Genomic DNA, 16136 nt, shown 5'->3' on the forward strand with positions numbered 1-16136 from the left:
TAATACAAAAGTCAAAATTCATACATCAATAAATAACACCCCTTCCCCATGGTTGCTTTCTGAGTGTTTCTATAGGGACCAGGGGCGAACTGACCATTTGGAAACTCGGGCACTGCCCGAGGGCCCGGGGTCAGTAGGGGGCCCCATGAGATGTACATTTTTCATAGGATTTTTTGAGTTTGGGCAAGGACACAGGGGCCCCATGATACCCTATTGCCCGGGGGCCCCATGAGTTGTCAGTCTGCCCCTGATAGGGACTGTGATAAGCCAAATGGTGTATGCACTTCACAGAAGGGGTTAAAATCAATTAACCAATAATTCTGCATATGTGTTTCAGTCAAATAGGTAGGAAATGAGGTTCTGCCTGCTTGACACTGCTTGAATATTATAAACCAATAGCATGGTCAGGGCATTATGAAGAATGCAAAAAAGGGGAAAACCTGCGCTACATCCCAGACAATACAACATGTGACTAAATGTGTGGGAAAAAAATATATTCTGAAACAATATTGAAACAATAAGAAAACTGCTGCTACTCTTTCCCTGAACACCAGAAAATACAAAACAAATAAAAAATGAGTGCGCTGTACACTAAATAATCAAATAAATGCTGCTACATAAAAAATGCACATAAAATAATTGAAATTATATAAGTCCACATTCATATATTAAATAATTGAAAGTCCTAAAATCCAGTAACACAGTGCTGTGTTCTAAAGAAATCCTCCAATGGAAAGTGCATAGGCGTCCACAAATGCTTGACACAAAAGAAAAAAAATCAGCCTCTTATCAGACACTTTGATCTCCAATCAAGTGTTCAACAGAGCGGATGGTGTTCAGATTCCACACTGACATCCTAGTTAGCCATATCAAGGAGATGAATAGGAGATGAATGGACAACTGCAGGTTCACTTGAACGTATCCATCACATCAGACAGCTCTCCACATCATGCAAGGAATGGTTTAAAACAGAAGAAGAAAACTTCATAGTGCGACCCGATAAACCAGCAAAGAATTTATAAAGTATTGCACTTACATAGATTATTATTATTATATTATTATACAGGATTTATGTAGCGCCAACAGTTTGCTCAGCGCTTTACAATATAAAGGGAGACAATCAGGGGCAGACTGACAACTCATGGGACCCCCAGGCAATAGGGGATCATAGGGCGCCTGTGTCCTCACCCACACCCAAAAAAGCCTATAAAAAAGCCAGTGAAAGGTACCAGGAGCATCTCATGGGGCCCCCTACTGACCCTGGGCCCTCGGGCAGTGCCCGAGTGCATGAATGGTCAGTCCACCCCTGGAGACAATACAGCAACAATCAGGGATGGACTGACAACTCATGGGGCCCCCTGGGCAATAGGGGATCATGGGGCCCCTGTCCTTGCCCAAACTTAAAAAAGCCTATGAAAAAGGTACCAGGGACATCTCATGGAGCCCCCTACTGACCCCGGGCCCTCGGGCAGTGCCCGAGTTTCCAAATGGTCAGTCCGCCCCTGGCAACAATACAGTTCAATACAAGAGGGTTAGGAGGGCCCTGATCCTGGGAGCTTACAATCTAGATAAGGTGCATAAAGGCAGTGTAAACATTTAAAATTCCCGTGGTGTCAGACCACCGGCCGGAATGAGGTGACGTCACAGAAAGCTCCGCCCTACACGCGTTTCCCCAAAAGTGGAGTCCTCTGGGATTGGAGATATGAAGAATGCCTCCCGGTGAGTAATGCTAATGGCCAGGTCTACATTATGGCACAAGGGGTCCTTTCATCTGCTCAACCTACAGCTAGTTTAAATGTGCCCCTATATTTTAAGGTGGGTACACACGCTCAGTTCAACCCAGCAGACTAAATTAAATAACCTGACAGATTGCCATACCAACACAAGCAATGCTGGTGTGATGATCTTCCCTGCTGTCCTATTGTATTCTGACAGGGGGCTCCCCTCCAGAACACACTGATCAGCGCTCCCAGCTGTTTGCTACAAGTGCTGATTGGATGCGGGTCAGATTCTGGTTTTCCAGCATGCCTGTTCAACAGAAGCCAGTCATGAAACTGGCTTCTGTAGGACAACTTTCGCCTCCTATCAACTAGGCAGTCAGAGCAAAAGAGGGTGCAGGAAACCATCAAAATCAGGTACCTGCTCCCCAAAAGCTCCCATTTCTTTACCAGGAGTGGGGGAGCAGACCTTAAAGCAGATCTTCCCCGTTTGTGTGGAAAATAAGGATTACTAACTAAACATGGAAGTGATTGTCTACTGTCTTTTTGAGCTGTGACTATAATGTGCTTAGCAAGTAGCTGTTATCTATGTTATCTCTTTGACCATGCCTTGCGGTAGATAGAATAGATGGAGCAATCTAGTTCTGATAGAGAATTTACTTTGGACAAGCTTTTATAGAATCTGTGTGCTTTATAAATTGATAAACTTTGCACTCATGATTTTCATGTGTAAACTTGACTTTTAAACTAGTCAGTAACATGTTTATCTAACGCTCCTTCTTTAAGCGATCTCAAGATAAATTATTTGATTTTCATTTTTTTTAAATATCGGGTTTGTTTTATTTGCAGTAATGATCCTACCACTGGTCATAAAGATGATCAGTTTGGGCCTTGGTAAAAAAATTATATATATATTAAAACTACAGCTCATAGTACATCAGTTTGATCATTAAGTTGTAGGTATAATAATTAATCAAGTATAAATAATGTGATATACCTGGCCTATTTGACACCCAGAGTAGATCATTTTGGCACATGTGAAAAAGACACCCCTTACATTGGTGGCCAGTGTAGTGTCCAAGTATTTTGATGGTCACTAGGAAGAATGCCCTGTTACAATGGGTGTCTTTGGCAAAAATAACCTCCATTTTGGTGGATATTGATTAGAATGCTACTTGTCTTGGTGGACAGTAGACAGAATGCCCCTTATATTTGTGGTCGTTGTAGTGTCACCTCTGTTAATAGACAGTGGAAAGTATCTTCTTTCTTTGATAGTCAATGGAATTAATGCCTTTTACATTGGTGGTTAGTGGGAAGAATGCCCCATAGGTGCTGCAGTTAATTCAGATGCTGTCGGGTGGGAGATCAATTTACCTTCTGGGGTTGCTCTAGGGTTCCAAAGAAGGCTGTCATGGATAATATTAATGAAGTGGTAAAAAGCCAACAATTGGCCTTATGACCTTATGATAATCTATAAATATGTAGTTACATTAATGCTGTCAATTAAATTTACAATCTTTTTTCTGATCCTTGAAAGACAGTGGCAGCTAAAGAGTACAGGCTATGTTACCTGATAGGGATGAGTAAATGTGCTTGAGATCAGTTCACATACCATTCATCAAAGCGATTGTAAATTTGGAAAATTGTGAATCTAAATCTGAATTCCTTTGAAATCTAGGGGGGGGGGGGGTGATCTTGATATTGGCCATTTTCAAAGCCAATAGGCAAGGTATTGTCTAACAAAGGGCATAAGGATCTGGGTACTGCCCTAGGAGACATGTAGCAATGCAAAAACACATTTGAAAAAATACCATTCAGCTGGGAGAGGTTTCTCCTTTTATGTAACTTCAAGGACAATATTGGAAAAATGCCACTCTTTTCAGTTATATGTTTGGGAGATGTTGTTAGACTGTATGTGGTGTTATGAACTAGTATAATCCTCATGGACAGTATCAGCAACACCATATTCTGGCACCAGCAACAGTGAACCATCATTAAATCAGTGGCTCCTGATTCAGGAAGTATGAACAGATTTACTAGGCTGCAAGTTAAAAGGGAGAGACAAGGCAAGTTTTATCATGAAATAGTATATCAGTGAAAAAAGTCAAAAATATTGTACAGATTCAACAAACACTATGTAAGCAGCTTTAGTAGGCAAAAATTTTAGGAGGAAAAGCACAGGCAGGCTTGGTCAAGAGCTAAAAATTACAGTGCATTATTTCATTAAGGATAGCTAGAAATATTGTGCAGGCAATTCACAATACAGAGGCATAACCAAGTTTAAAGTAAGGGGGCCCTTTGATATCCAGCTCCCCCTAGATGAATGCGTAAGGGATACATAGTACCCCTAGATACTCATTTACAAAAAAAGTTACAATGTTAAATGAGGTTTTCAATGAGGCTGTCCCAAGAGAGAAAGGGCTTGGGAGACAGATACCCCGGGGCTGCTAAGATGTATTTTCACTGCTGGTCTATATGGCCTTTTGCAGGACTAAAGACCCAGGTGAGATGGTACAGAACACAGCAGGAACAGCTGTAGTCGCCCAGTGGCAGAGAGGGCAGAAGAGGGCAGGCGGGCAGAGCAACTTTTCTAACTAGCAGACGCTGCCACTAGCTTTCAGGACATTATGCGGTGGCTGTGAAGGAGACATTGCAGGGCCACCTGCAGATAATAGGATACACATAATTAAATATACTGTACTTAATATGTTAGTGCGGTATCCCCAAACAATATATACTAAACTTCAGCAGGAACTAAGGCAGGTCATACATGGTGGAACAGACAGTGTAGACAGGGGAATCCCTCCCGTGGAGTAATTGTGTTCTCCTGGCAGGGCGATGGGGGAAGCCATCCCCACCAGGAGAACACAGTGATTATTTTTAGCAGCTATAGCATCTGCTAGCGAAGTAAAATCCGGCAGGCTGGTTGTACACAAATTGATCGATCAGTCAATCTCTTGGGTACATTCAGCCTGCCCCTACATGGTTCGAATCTCGGCTGGTTCCTGCTGAATCAGCCAAGATTTAACCCAACTATGACCAGCTTAATCATGATGTGAAATCACAAATGTTGCACTTGTTTTCAGAACAAGAGGGTAGGGTTAATCTTCCTTTGAAGACACTTGTTCTGGTGCTAGCTGTGGATTTCCCTCACTTTGGAGAGATTTCCTGTCACTCTTTGTTCGGTCTACAAGATAATATTTTCCCCAATCGGATATTTATGGCCAAAAAATTGCAGGGTTTTTAATCATTTCCTACTCAATCCTGAATGAAAAAAGTTTTGTTATTAAAGATACTTTCTTGAATAGGTTTGTTTTTCCCAAAGAAGATTGACAGGTAGATCAGGTGCATGTTGTCTGTTGTTGGTATTGTTAAGGTCCAATTATTTTTCCACCTTTGACCTAGGTATGTCACAAAATGTTTCACTTTCAATGGGTATAGATTATTCTCTTCACTTGTCACCTTCATGTATTCAGTGTTTTTAGGTCCACATTTGTTACAATAACCACAACAAATACTTTTCTCTTGGACCAAGACAGTCAACTAATAAGAACATTTTGAATAAACAGTAAGCAGAATTGATATGAGTCACAATGGCCTGTTTTTCTCAACGTGTAGGAGCCTGTTCAAGATAAATATAAAATAATTGATTTTTTTTGTCTGTTTTCTTTCTCTCCTTATGGTATGTATTCTTATACATATATGTGCCTTCCTTAAAGCCTACATTAAGTTAAAATTACAAAAAAACAAACGAAAAAGAAAACAAAAATCAGCATTAGGTACAGTGCCTACATTCAATGGGAAGTGTGCTGCTGGCTACTCTCAAGAGTGCCAACTATTCATGCCCTTTCCACCCCCTCCTTCTGAATGGAGGATCGGATAGGATAGAATAGAATGTACTATAGCCTAGACATGTGCACAAAAATTTTGTTTAGTTTTTCAAATTCATTTGTTAAGTTATTCGTCAGCATAATCTCCGCCCAGCCCCGATGTACTTTTCATCTCAATAGACATTAAGGGGATCAGGTCTGATCCCCTTGACAACGTCTACTGAGACGAAACGTATGTGGAGTCTGAACGGAGATTGTGCTGACGTCACCCACACCTGTCTGGAGCCGGCACCAGCATCGTTTATGACTTACATGCTCATTTGTCTTTAAAGTTTGTAAGTAGTTTTCTAATAAGTTTATGAAATCATTTGTACGTTATTACACTATCTGGAGTATTATCCTTTTTGACCGACTACACAGCAGATCACAATAAGGGATGAAGAGATGCCAAAGTCTGGAACACCTCTTTTCCATCTAGGATGTTACAAGCAAGATATGTTCAGCATCATGCTCTGTTAGACCACCTACTGCATATTATGAGGTATAACTATTCAGTAAGGAGCAGTGTGTTTTTTGTGGTGGTGGGCATAAGAGTCTCTATTTCATTATTCTATTCTAATCTATTTTTTTTTCTATTATTTTCTATTCTATTCCTTTATTTTCTATTCTATTCTTTTTTATTCTATTTGTTTTTATTCTATTCTATTTTTTCTGTTCTATTTTATTATATTATTTTCTTTTCTATTCTGTTCTTTTTTTTGTATTCTATTCTGATTTATTCTATTCTTTTATTGTCTATTCTATTCTTTCCTAATATATTCTGTTTTATTAATTTCTATTCAATTCTATTCTGTTTCATTCTTTTCTATTTTAGTATGATTTAATCTATTCTATTTTAATCTATTTTTTTAATCTATTCTTTTCTGTTCTATTCCATAAAGCAGCCTAATTAGGAATAATCATCTTATTTCACTTTTATACCTTACTGTATTTATTGCAATATTTTTCCATTTCAAATTCAGATAATTTGTTTCATTATAATTTATTTTGGATTTTTTAAATTCATTGCTGTTGTGATTTGGAAATTTGGATAAATCCGAATCTCCAAATAATGACAATTTTGTCCTAATTTCGATTTGCAACAACAAAAGGAATCGCACATGCCTACTATAGCTTCCATCAATGAAAAGTGGAGGAATTAACAGGTTCCCACCCGGCCTATAGCCAGATGGCGGCCTGCAAAACACCTCGTCCCATGGCGTCCTTTCAGGTATGCGCAGTTTGCATGCCCGCAGAGCCGCGCAGCGGCGCGATCTGTCACTGGCCGTGTACCTCGGACACGGGAATGACAGATCTGAGTACCGGCCCCGTTGCCGGTACCATGTGACCTGCTGTGATTGGTACCAGCAGGTCACATGACAGTTGCATACAATGGATGGCTTCCTTTCATGCCATCCATTGTATACAAATGTGTCTAGCTGTGAAGGGTCACAGCGATCACATGCACAAGCTGGGCCAATCACAGCCCAGCTGTGTCATGTGATTAGCCGTGGCCAAATCACAGCTAAGCACAAAAAAAAACCCTGAATGAATTGATGTCATTCAGGTAAATGCTTGCTTATAGCAAATTAATTCTTTGCTATAAGCAAATTGTGTAAAAATCTTTAAAAAAAGAAAAAGAATTTAATAAAAAATTAAAACTAATAAAAGTATAACAAAAATTATAATATTTTTTTTCATACTGTCACCAGTCAGTGTCCCTGATCACCACCATGTTATATGATGACGCTGTACTGCACTGATGACAGTATGTAAAAAAAAAATTGAGAAAATAATTTTTTTAATTTTTTCATTTTCCGAAAAATTATGACAAAAAAATTACAACTTCAAAAAACTCGCCATGCCTGTTATGAAATACGTCGGACTGTCTACTTTGCAAAAAGTGGTCATTTGGGGGATATCTGTACTGTTCTGAGATTCTTGCACCTCAAGAAATTAGATTGGCCGTCAGTACTTCAGGATTGATCAATATTCAGATATATACCATAGTTTGTGAACTCTATAGCTTTCCTACAGACTAAATAATACATCCTAATTTTGGTTATTTTCACCAAAGACAAGTAGTAGAATACATCTCGGCCTAAATTTATGAAGAACAATTATTTATTTGCAAACTTTTATAACAGAAACAAAGAAAAACGTGTTTTTCGGTCTTTTTTTGTTAATTTAGCAAAAAATAAAAACCCCAGTGGTGATTAAATACCACCAAAAGAAAGCTCTAGTTGTCTGAAGAAAATGATAACATTTTAGTTTGGGTACAGTGTTGTAAGACCGCGCAATTGTCGTTCAAAGTGTGAGAGCGCTGAAACCTGAAAAATGGCCTGGACAGGAAGGGAGTAAAAGTGCCCGGTATGGAAAAGGTTAAGGAGGCATACCTTTCATTCATCCACCTGTCCTCCATTCATAGTTAATAGGGTACTGTCTCCTGTAGCCCTTCTCTGCTTCCACAGAAGTATAGAAAGAGTTGAGACTCGCAGTCCATCATAAGTTCTTCATATGGTTTTATTCCATGAAATCCAAAGTGATGCATATATTCTATTGTAATAAGGTCCTCCTGTGCTACTAAGTGATAAATCCAATGTGTGGGAGCTGCTAGCACCTAACCATATACCAAGTGGAAATAAATAAATAAATATATATAATGATGCAGCGCTACCCTAAATATAATCATGCAGTACAATATATAATAGAAAAATGCAGAGTAAATAAATATCACAAGTGACTATTAATCAGTGAATCGATCCTCTCTGGGATCTATGGTGAGTAATAAAGATGATCTCACCTGGAATCAAGACCAGGAACCAGTGACACCAAACCGTCCAAATGGGACCATGAATATGAAAAAAATATAATAACGTGAATCCCTGAATGGGATCAATATTCTCAGGCAAATCGTGACCAAAAAAATGGCTAAATGAAGCCAAATATATACACAACGGTGTGACAGAGTGGATCCCTATATTTGGGATCAAATTTTCACAGTAGTGACAAGTGCCGTGATAATATATCAAATATGACAAAAAAATAAAAAATGTGGTAAATAATACAATCACATCAACGGAAAATAATCACATAAAATAGTCCACAAAAACAAGAAAAAACAAGTCCAAAAAGGTGCGTGAACACCTGAAATATTTCAAACGCTTCTATGTGCAAGTAATATTGTGGATGTGCATAACCACTGATGGAAATAATCCATATGTGGCTAAATTGCCCCCTCACTTCCTTGAAGCGACCCTATAAGGGCCAAATCGCTTTTTTGTAATTTAAGCCAGGGGTCTTCTATGATGAGATTCCCTCGCGTTATGGATACCTGTCCAGACTGATGATATCCCCCTCAATAGGAACAGCCAGGTCCCCTCCAGTATAATGCAGCCAGCAACCAATTCACATCACACGTAGGGTAAAGATAGAAAAAACCTCCCATAGTGTAAATTAGTATTTAATATCTTTCAGGAATAAAGAACAGCCAAATGCCCACTCACAATGTGTCAGATATAACAAGCATTAAACCTCAAGCTAAGGGTGTACTTGCATGGGTTAGTTGGGTGCAGCAAGATGGCGTCCATGCCGGAAGTACATCACCACGCTCGTGTCCTACGCGTTACGTCACGTAGGCCCTGATGAAGTCACGTGACGTAACTTGTAGGACGCGAGCGTGGGAAGTTTTTTTCTATCTTTACCCTACCTGTGATGTGAGTTGGTTTCTGGCTGCATTATACTGGAGTGGACCAGGCTGTTCCTATTGAGAGGGATATCATCAGTCTGGACGGGTATCCATAACGCGAGGAAACCTCATCATAGAAGATCCCTGGCTTACATTACAAAAAAGCGATTTGGCCCTTATAGGGTCACTTCAAGGAGGTGAGGGGGCAATTTAGCCACATACGGATTATTTCCATCGGTGGTTATGCACATCCACAATATCACTTGCACGTAGAAGCGTTTGGAATATTTCAGCTGTTCACGCACCTTTTTGGACTTGTTTTTTGTGGACTATTTTATGTGATTATTTTACGTTGATGTGATTGTATTATTTACCACATTTTTTATTTTATTTTTGTATTTGATATATTATCACGGCACTTGTCACTACTGTGAAAATTTGATCCCAAATTTAGGGATCCACTCTATGTCACACTGTTGTATATACAGTGGGGATCGAAAGTTTGGGCATCCCAGCAAAAAAATTGTATTAATGTGCATAAAGAAGCCAAGGAAAGATGGAAAAATCTCCAAAACGCATCAAATTACAGATTAGACATTGTTATAATATGTCAACAAAAGTTAGATTTTATTTCCATCATTTACACTTTCAAAATAACAGAAAACAAAAAAATGGCGTCTGCAAAAGTTTGGGCATCCTGCAGAATTTTTAGCATGCACTGCCCCCTTTGCAAAGCTGAGACCTGCCAGTGTTATGGATTGTTCTCAATCATCGTCTGGGAAGACCAGGTTATGTCAATCTCAAAGGTTTTAAATTCCCAGACTCATCTGATCTTGCCCCAACAATCAGCACCATGGGTTCTTCAAAGCAGTTGTCTAGAAAACTGAAACTGAAAATAGTTGACGCTCACAAAGCTGGAGAAGGCTATAAGAAGATAGCAAAGCGTTTTCAGATGTCAATATCCTCTGTTCGGAATGTAATTAAGAAATGACAGTCATCAGGAACAGTGGAAGTTAAAGCAACATCTGGAAGACCAAGAAAAATATCAGACACAACAGCTCGCAGGATTGTGAGAAAAACAATTCAAAACCCACGTTTGACTGCACGATCCCTCCAGAAAGATCTGGCAGACACTGGAGTTGTGGTACACTATTCCACTAGAAAGAGATACTTGTACAAATATGGTCTTCATGGAAGAGTCATCAGAAGAAAACCTCTTCTACATCCTCACCACAAAAATCATCGTTTGAACTTTGTAAATGAACATATAGACAAGCCTGATGCATTTTGGAAGCAAGTTCTGTGGACCAATGAGGTTAAAATTGAACTTTTTGGCCGGAATGAGCAAAGGTACGTTTGGAGAAGAAGGGGCACAGAATTTAATGAAAAGAACCTCTGTCCAACTGTTAAGCATGGGGTTGGATCAATCATGCTTTGGGGTTGTGTTGCAGCCAGTGGCACAGGGAACATCTCACGAGTAGAAGGAAAAATGGATTCAATAAAATTTCAGCAAATTTTGGATGGTAACTTGATGCCATCTGTGAAAAAGCTGACGTTAAAGAGAGGATGGCTTCTACAAATGGATAATGATCCTAAACACACCTCGAAATCCACGGGGGATTACATCAAGAGGCATATAATGAAGGTTTTGCCATGGCCTTCACAATCTCCTGACCTCAACATAATTGAAAATCTATGGATAGACCTTAAAAGAGCAGTGCGTGACAGACAGCCCAGAAATCTCAAAGAACTGGAAGACTTTTGTAAGGAAGAATGGGCAAAGATACCTCAAACAAGAACTGAAAGACTCTTGGCTGGCTACAAAAAGCGTTTACAAGCTGTGATACTTGCCAAAGGGTACAAGATATTAACTCTGCAGGGTGCCCAAACTTTTGCAGACGCCATTTTTTTGTTTTCCGTTATTTTGAAAGTGTAAATGATGGAAATAAAATCTAACTTTTGTTGACATATTATAACAATGTCTAATCTGTAATTTGATGCCTTTTGGAGATTTTTCCATCTTTCCTTGGCTTCTTTTTGCACATTAATACAAATTTTTAGCTGGGGTGCCCAAACTTTCGATCCCCACTGTATATGGCTTAATTTAGCCATTTTTTTGGTCATGATTTGCATGAGAATATTGATCCCATTCAGGGATTCATGTTACTATATTTTTTTCATATTCATGGTCCCATTTGGACGGTTTGGTGTCACTGGTTCCTGGTCTTGATACCAGGTGAGATCATGTTTATTACTCACCATAGATCCCAGAGAGGATCGATTCACTGATTAATAGTCACTTGTGATATTTATTTACTCTGCATTTTTTCCTATTATATATTGTACTGCATGATTATATTTAGGGTAGCGCTGCATCATTATATTTATTGATGCATATATTGTGTCTCCACCCAACATACCACACTCTACAGACATGTTTACCCCTAAGGGCTTGCTCACAGGGATTAGAGTAGACTACGTAGGGGTGAAACGAGTCTGGAGCTAAAAAACACTGAACTAGGCACCACTATTCCAGTGATCTGGTGCATTCTGAACAGGGGCGGACTGACAACTCATAGGGCCCCCGGGCAATAGGGGATCATGGGGCCCGTGTCCTTGCCCAAAATCAAAAAAGCCTATGAAAAAGGTACCAGGGGCATCTCATGGGGCCCCCTACTGACCCCGGGCCCTCGGGCAGTGCCCGAGTTTCCAAATGGTCAGTCCGCCCCTGATTCTGAACACAAGCGGCCACCCACTCAGCACAGGCACCATTAAGAACATACAAAGTGTTTCTTGTCTGGAAAAGGTGGAGAGGATGACATCACTACTCCATCTCTCCACCTTGTCCAATCAGAGAATGCTTTGCATTCATTCAGAAAATGTGAAGTATTCTCTCTGAATGGGGCTCATGCTGAACATCTGACCTCCTGTGTTCACATTGCATCAGTGAAGCTGCTCAGCGTGGAACCGGGAAGTAAGTGGAAGATCCCTGAAGTAGTGGTGTCTGCTTCCATGATTTCCGGCTTCCAGGGACATTTGCCAGGTATGGTACATATTGTACAGAGTTACACTGGTCCAAGCTTCACCAAGGTAACTATGTTTAGAATATCCATACCTGGAATTCATCTTTCACTTTTGGTATAGCCAGTCAAAATATTAAAATGATCAAACAAGATTAAAATATGTGTGATCGCCATGAAACATATGTACACATTTTATACCTGTAAGAGAGTATGACTGAATGTCTACATATGTGCACTCATGAGTCCGATTCTAAATGAAAGGTTTTACATGATGGTATAAAAATAACGCAGGAACCAAAGTTACCACTGCACGTCACCGATGTGCCTCTTTTTAAGTCTGACACGTCTGATTTTTTCTTGTGTTGTTGATATTTGACTGTAGTTGGGAAAGCACTTGTTTCAGCACGTCTCTGTGTTGCCTTTTAACCCCTGTCTGAGTATACTGGTATGCTTTACAGATGGAATGTGGTGAAGGTTAGAGTCTTGAATAACTGCAAGTGTGGGTGATGTAGCAAAAAACCTGTAATACTACAAGCTCTGCAGAGCGATTTATGGAAGCTTGAAATTTTAAACTAAATTAATAATATACTATATTTACCAGCATTATTATGTATTTTAATATTTCCAATACATGCAGTATTATTATTATCATTATTATTATCATAAAAGAGATTTACCGGTATTATTATGTATTTTAATATTTTCAACACATGCGGTATTATTATTATCATTATTATTACTACTTTAAAAGAGATTTGCTGGTATTATTATATATTTTAATATTTTCAACACATGCAGTATTATTTTAATATTTAATAATTATTAATATTATAAAAGAGATTTACTGGTATTAGTATGCATTTTAATATTTTCAATACATGCTGTATTATTATTATGATGGTGATTGTTATTATTATTATTATTAATAATAATAATAATAATAATAATAATATTAATAATAATACAATTATGTAACAAAATTAATATTTAAAATACATGCAATATTATTATTATTATTATGTTAAAATACATTTACCAGTATTATTAATATTTTTATAATATTTCCAATACATGCAGTATTATATTACTATTTTAAAAGAAATAAAGAGATTTTTCCGGTATTATTATGTATTTTAATATTTCCAATACATACAATATTATTATTATTATTTTAAAAGACATTTACCAGTATTATGTATTTTAATATTTCTGATCATTATTATTATTTACCAGCAATAATATCTCCAATACATGCAGTATTATTATTGTTATTATGTTAAAAGAGATTTACCAGTTTTGTCATGTATTTATTACTTCCAATACATGCAGTATTATTATTTATATTATTATTAGTTTATTTCTGATACATGCAGTACTATTATTATTATTTATCAGCAATAATATCTCCAATACATGCAGTATTATTATTGTTATTATGTTAAAAGAGATTTACCTGTTTTGTTATATATTTATTACTTCCAATACATGCAGTATTATTATTTATATTATTATTAGTTTATTTCTGATACATGTAGTACTATTATTATTATTATCATTATTATTTACCAGCAATAATATCTCCAATACATGCAGTATTATTATTGTTATTATGTTAAAAGAGATTTACCAGTTTTGTTATGTATTTATTACTTCCAATACATGCAGTATTATTAGTATTATTATTTATATTATTATTAGTTTATAAGACATTTACCAGGATTGTTGTATTTTAATATTTCCAGTACATGCAAAATTACTATTACTATTATTATTTTCAATATTATGTTAAAAGTGATTTACCTGTATTATTATGTATTTTAATATTTCAAACAATTTTTTTATTATTATTATTTTAAAAGAGATTTATCAGCAGTAATATTTCCAACACATGAAGTATTATTATTATGCAGTTTTCACTTGTTATGCTAGTATTATGTTATTTTTATTATTATGTACATGCAATGATCATATGTTCTCTCCTACAAACAGAGGTTACATTCTCATCTTTTCACCACCAGATTTCTGGCAAACTTGGTAGGGTGCGTTTAATCTTGTAACCCTTGACCCGTGGTTGCAGTAGAGACAGTATACTCCACAAAGAATCTATCCTGCATACACTTGTAATTCGTCTCGTGACAGCGTCTCATCTTCTCTTACACACCTACTTGACAGTGATAGGCCATCCTTGCGCAGCAGAAGGAGAGAACCTTAGCCTTGGTCTGGATTGGCTAGCAGCAACCAACACCCACAGTGCAAAGTTGAAATACATGTCAGTAAAAAAACACACACAGGATGCCTGATAGTTGTCATTTAGCTGACACAGAAAAACATGTGTACAGCCTTCCACAAAACGTATACCGCACTGCGTTTCTTTAAACAAAATGATTAATTATGGCCTTCGTTAGTAAAGGTTGTTTATGCTTTAAGCTGCGTTGCTGCATGCTGTAACCTAGGACTGCAGGATCAGTTGTTTGCAGAAATTATTACCATGCATCTCATGGCTGCCATAGACACGTCAATAAAAGATCAAATTATTTTCCGATTGATCCCTTCCAATAGGAATAACCGATCTATAGTTGACAACCCAGTCTATCGATATACCACAAATAAGGAAGAAGATTTCAGTTTATAGTTAAGACGCAATCACAAGATATCGATCAGAGTTTCCCACCATGAAATCTTATATTCTGATTGATCGAAATACAGTTGTATTCATGAACAGAGTATTTCAGTGCTGCTGATGTAATGCAAAGCAATCTGCACTGCAAAACAATCATTTTCTATTCTGGCCGATCAGCTCAGTTTGATCGAATCCGGTCTACATCAAGTCTAAACGGAACAGAAGGGAAGTTATGGCTACTTGATTGTTTGCAGATTTAATTGCTTTGATTGCATCACCCATTGATCAGATAATAAAATCGACATGGCCTCCATCAGGCTAGGTTCACACCTCTGCAGGTTGTGTTTGACCAGTTTCTGCATTGCATTTTTTGCACCTGCGTTATTTTCGTGTTTTTGATGCGTTTTGCATTTTTTTTAAATTTTGAATTTCTCTTGTTGCTAGGCAGATTTAAAACGCAAAATGCATCAAAAATGCACCAAAATCACAACAAAAATGCAGCAAAAACGTACGTACTACATGCTTTTCTGCAGTGTTTCTATTGAAGTCTATGGAACCAAAGACGCATTAAAAAAAGTCCCTGATCCTTTTTTAAAAAAAATGCACCAGGTGAAAACGTGGAGATGTGAACAATTCCCATATGTCAAATGGACTGTACTGCATTTCTGCAAAACGCTGCGGAAAACGATTAGGTGTGAACCTAGGGCTACACTGATTTATGATTTCACCTAAAGCTAAACTCCGAGCACAAACGCTTTCATTGAAATATATTCCTCAATTCCCACAAAGTATATAAATATGCTTTGTGTGCACCAAATTGCCTTACAACCCCAGATATTACCTTGTAAAAGTAGCAGTGACATCATCACTGTGCTGTACATAGCACTCCCCACCCACTACAGGCTGCCAGCAGAAAATGTCAGGAGGGGGCGGAAACAAGATCAGTCACCTCGTGCAAGGAGAGAGAGCAGCATTGACATTACAGGGAGATCCTGCACAGAAGCAATGTTTCACACTATATTACTGCACAGATCTGGAAGAAATACACACAGCACAACAGGATCCAAGTAATAATACATGACTCTGGTCTACTTTTAAAACTGTCCCCTCCCCCGTCTAACACCTATGTTTACTAACTTGTGTAAGAATGATGTAATTACTTAATTTTCAACCTGCTCAAGTCTGCCTACATGAAGAAAAATATATTTGAAAAATATT

Source organism: Staurois parvus, unplaced genomic scaffold (assembly GCF_062004578.1).
Source record: "Staurois parvus isolate SC_StPar_1 unplaced genomic scaffold, SC_StPar_1.0 ptg000170l, whole genome shotgun sequence".
Lineage (NCBI taxonomy): Eukaryota > Metazoa > Chordata > Amphibia > Anura > Ranidae > Staurois > Staurois parvus.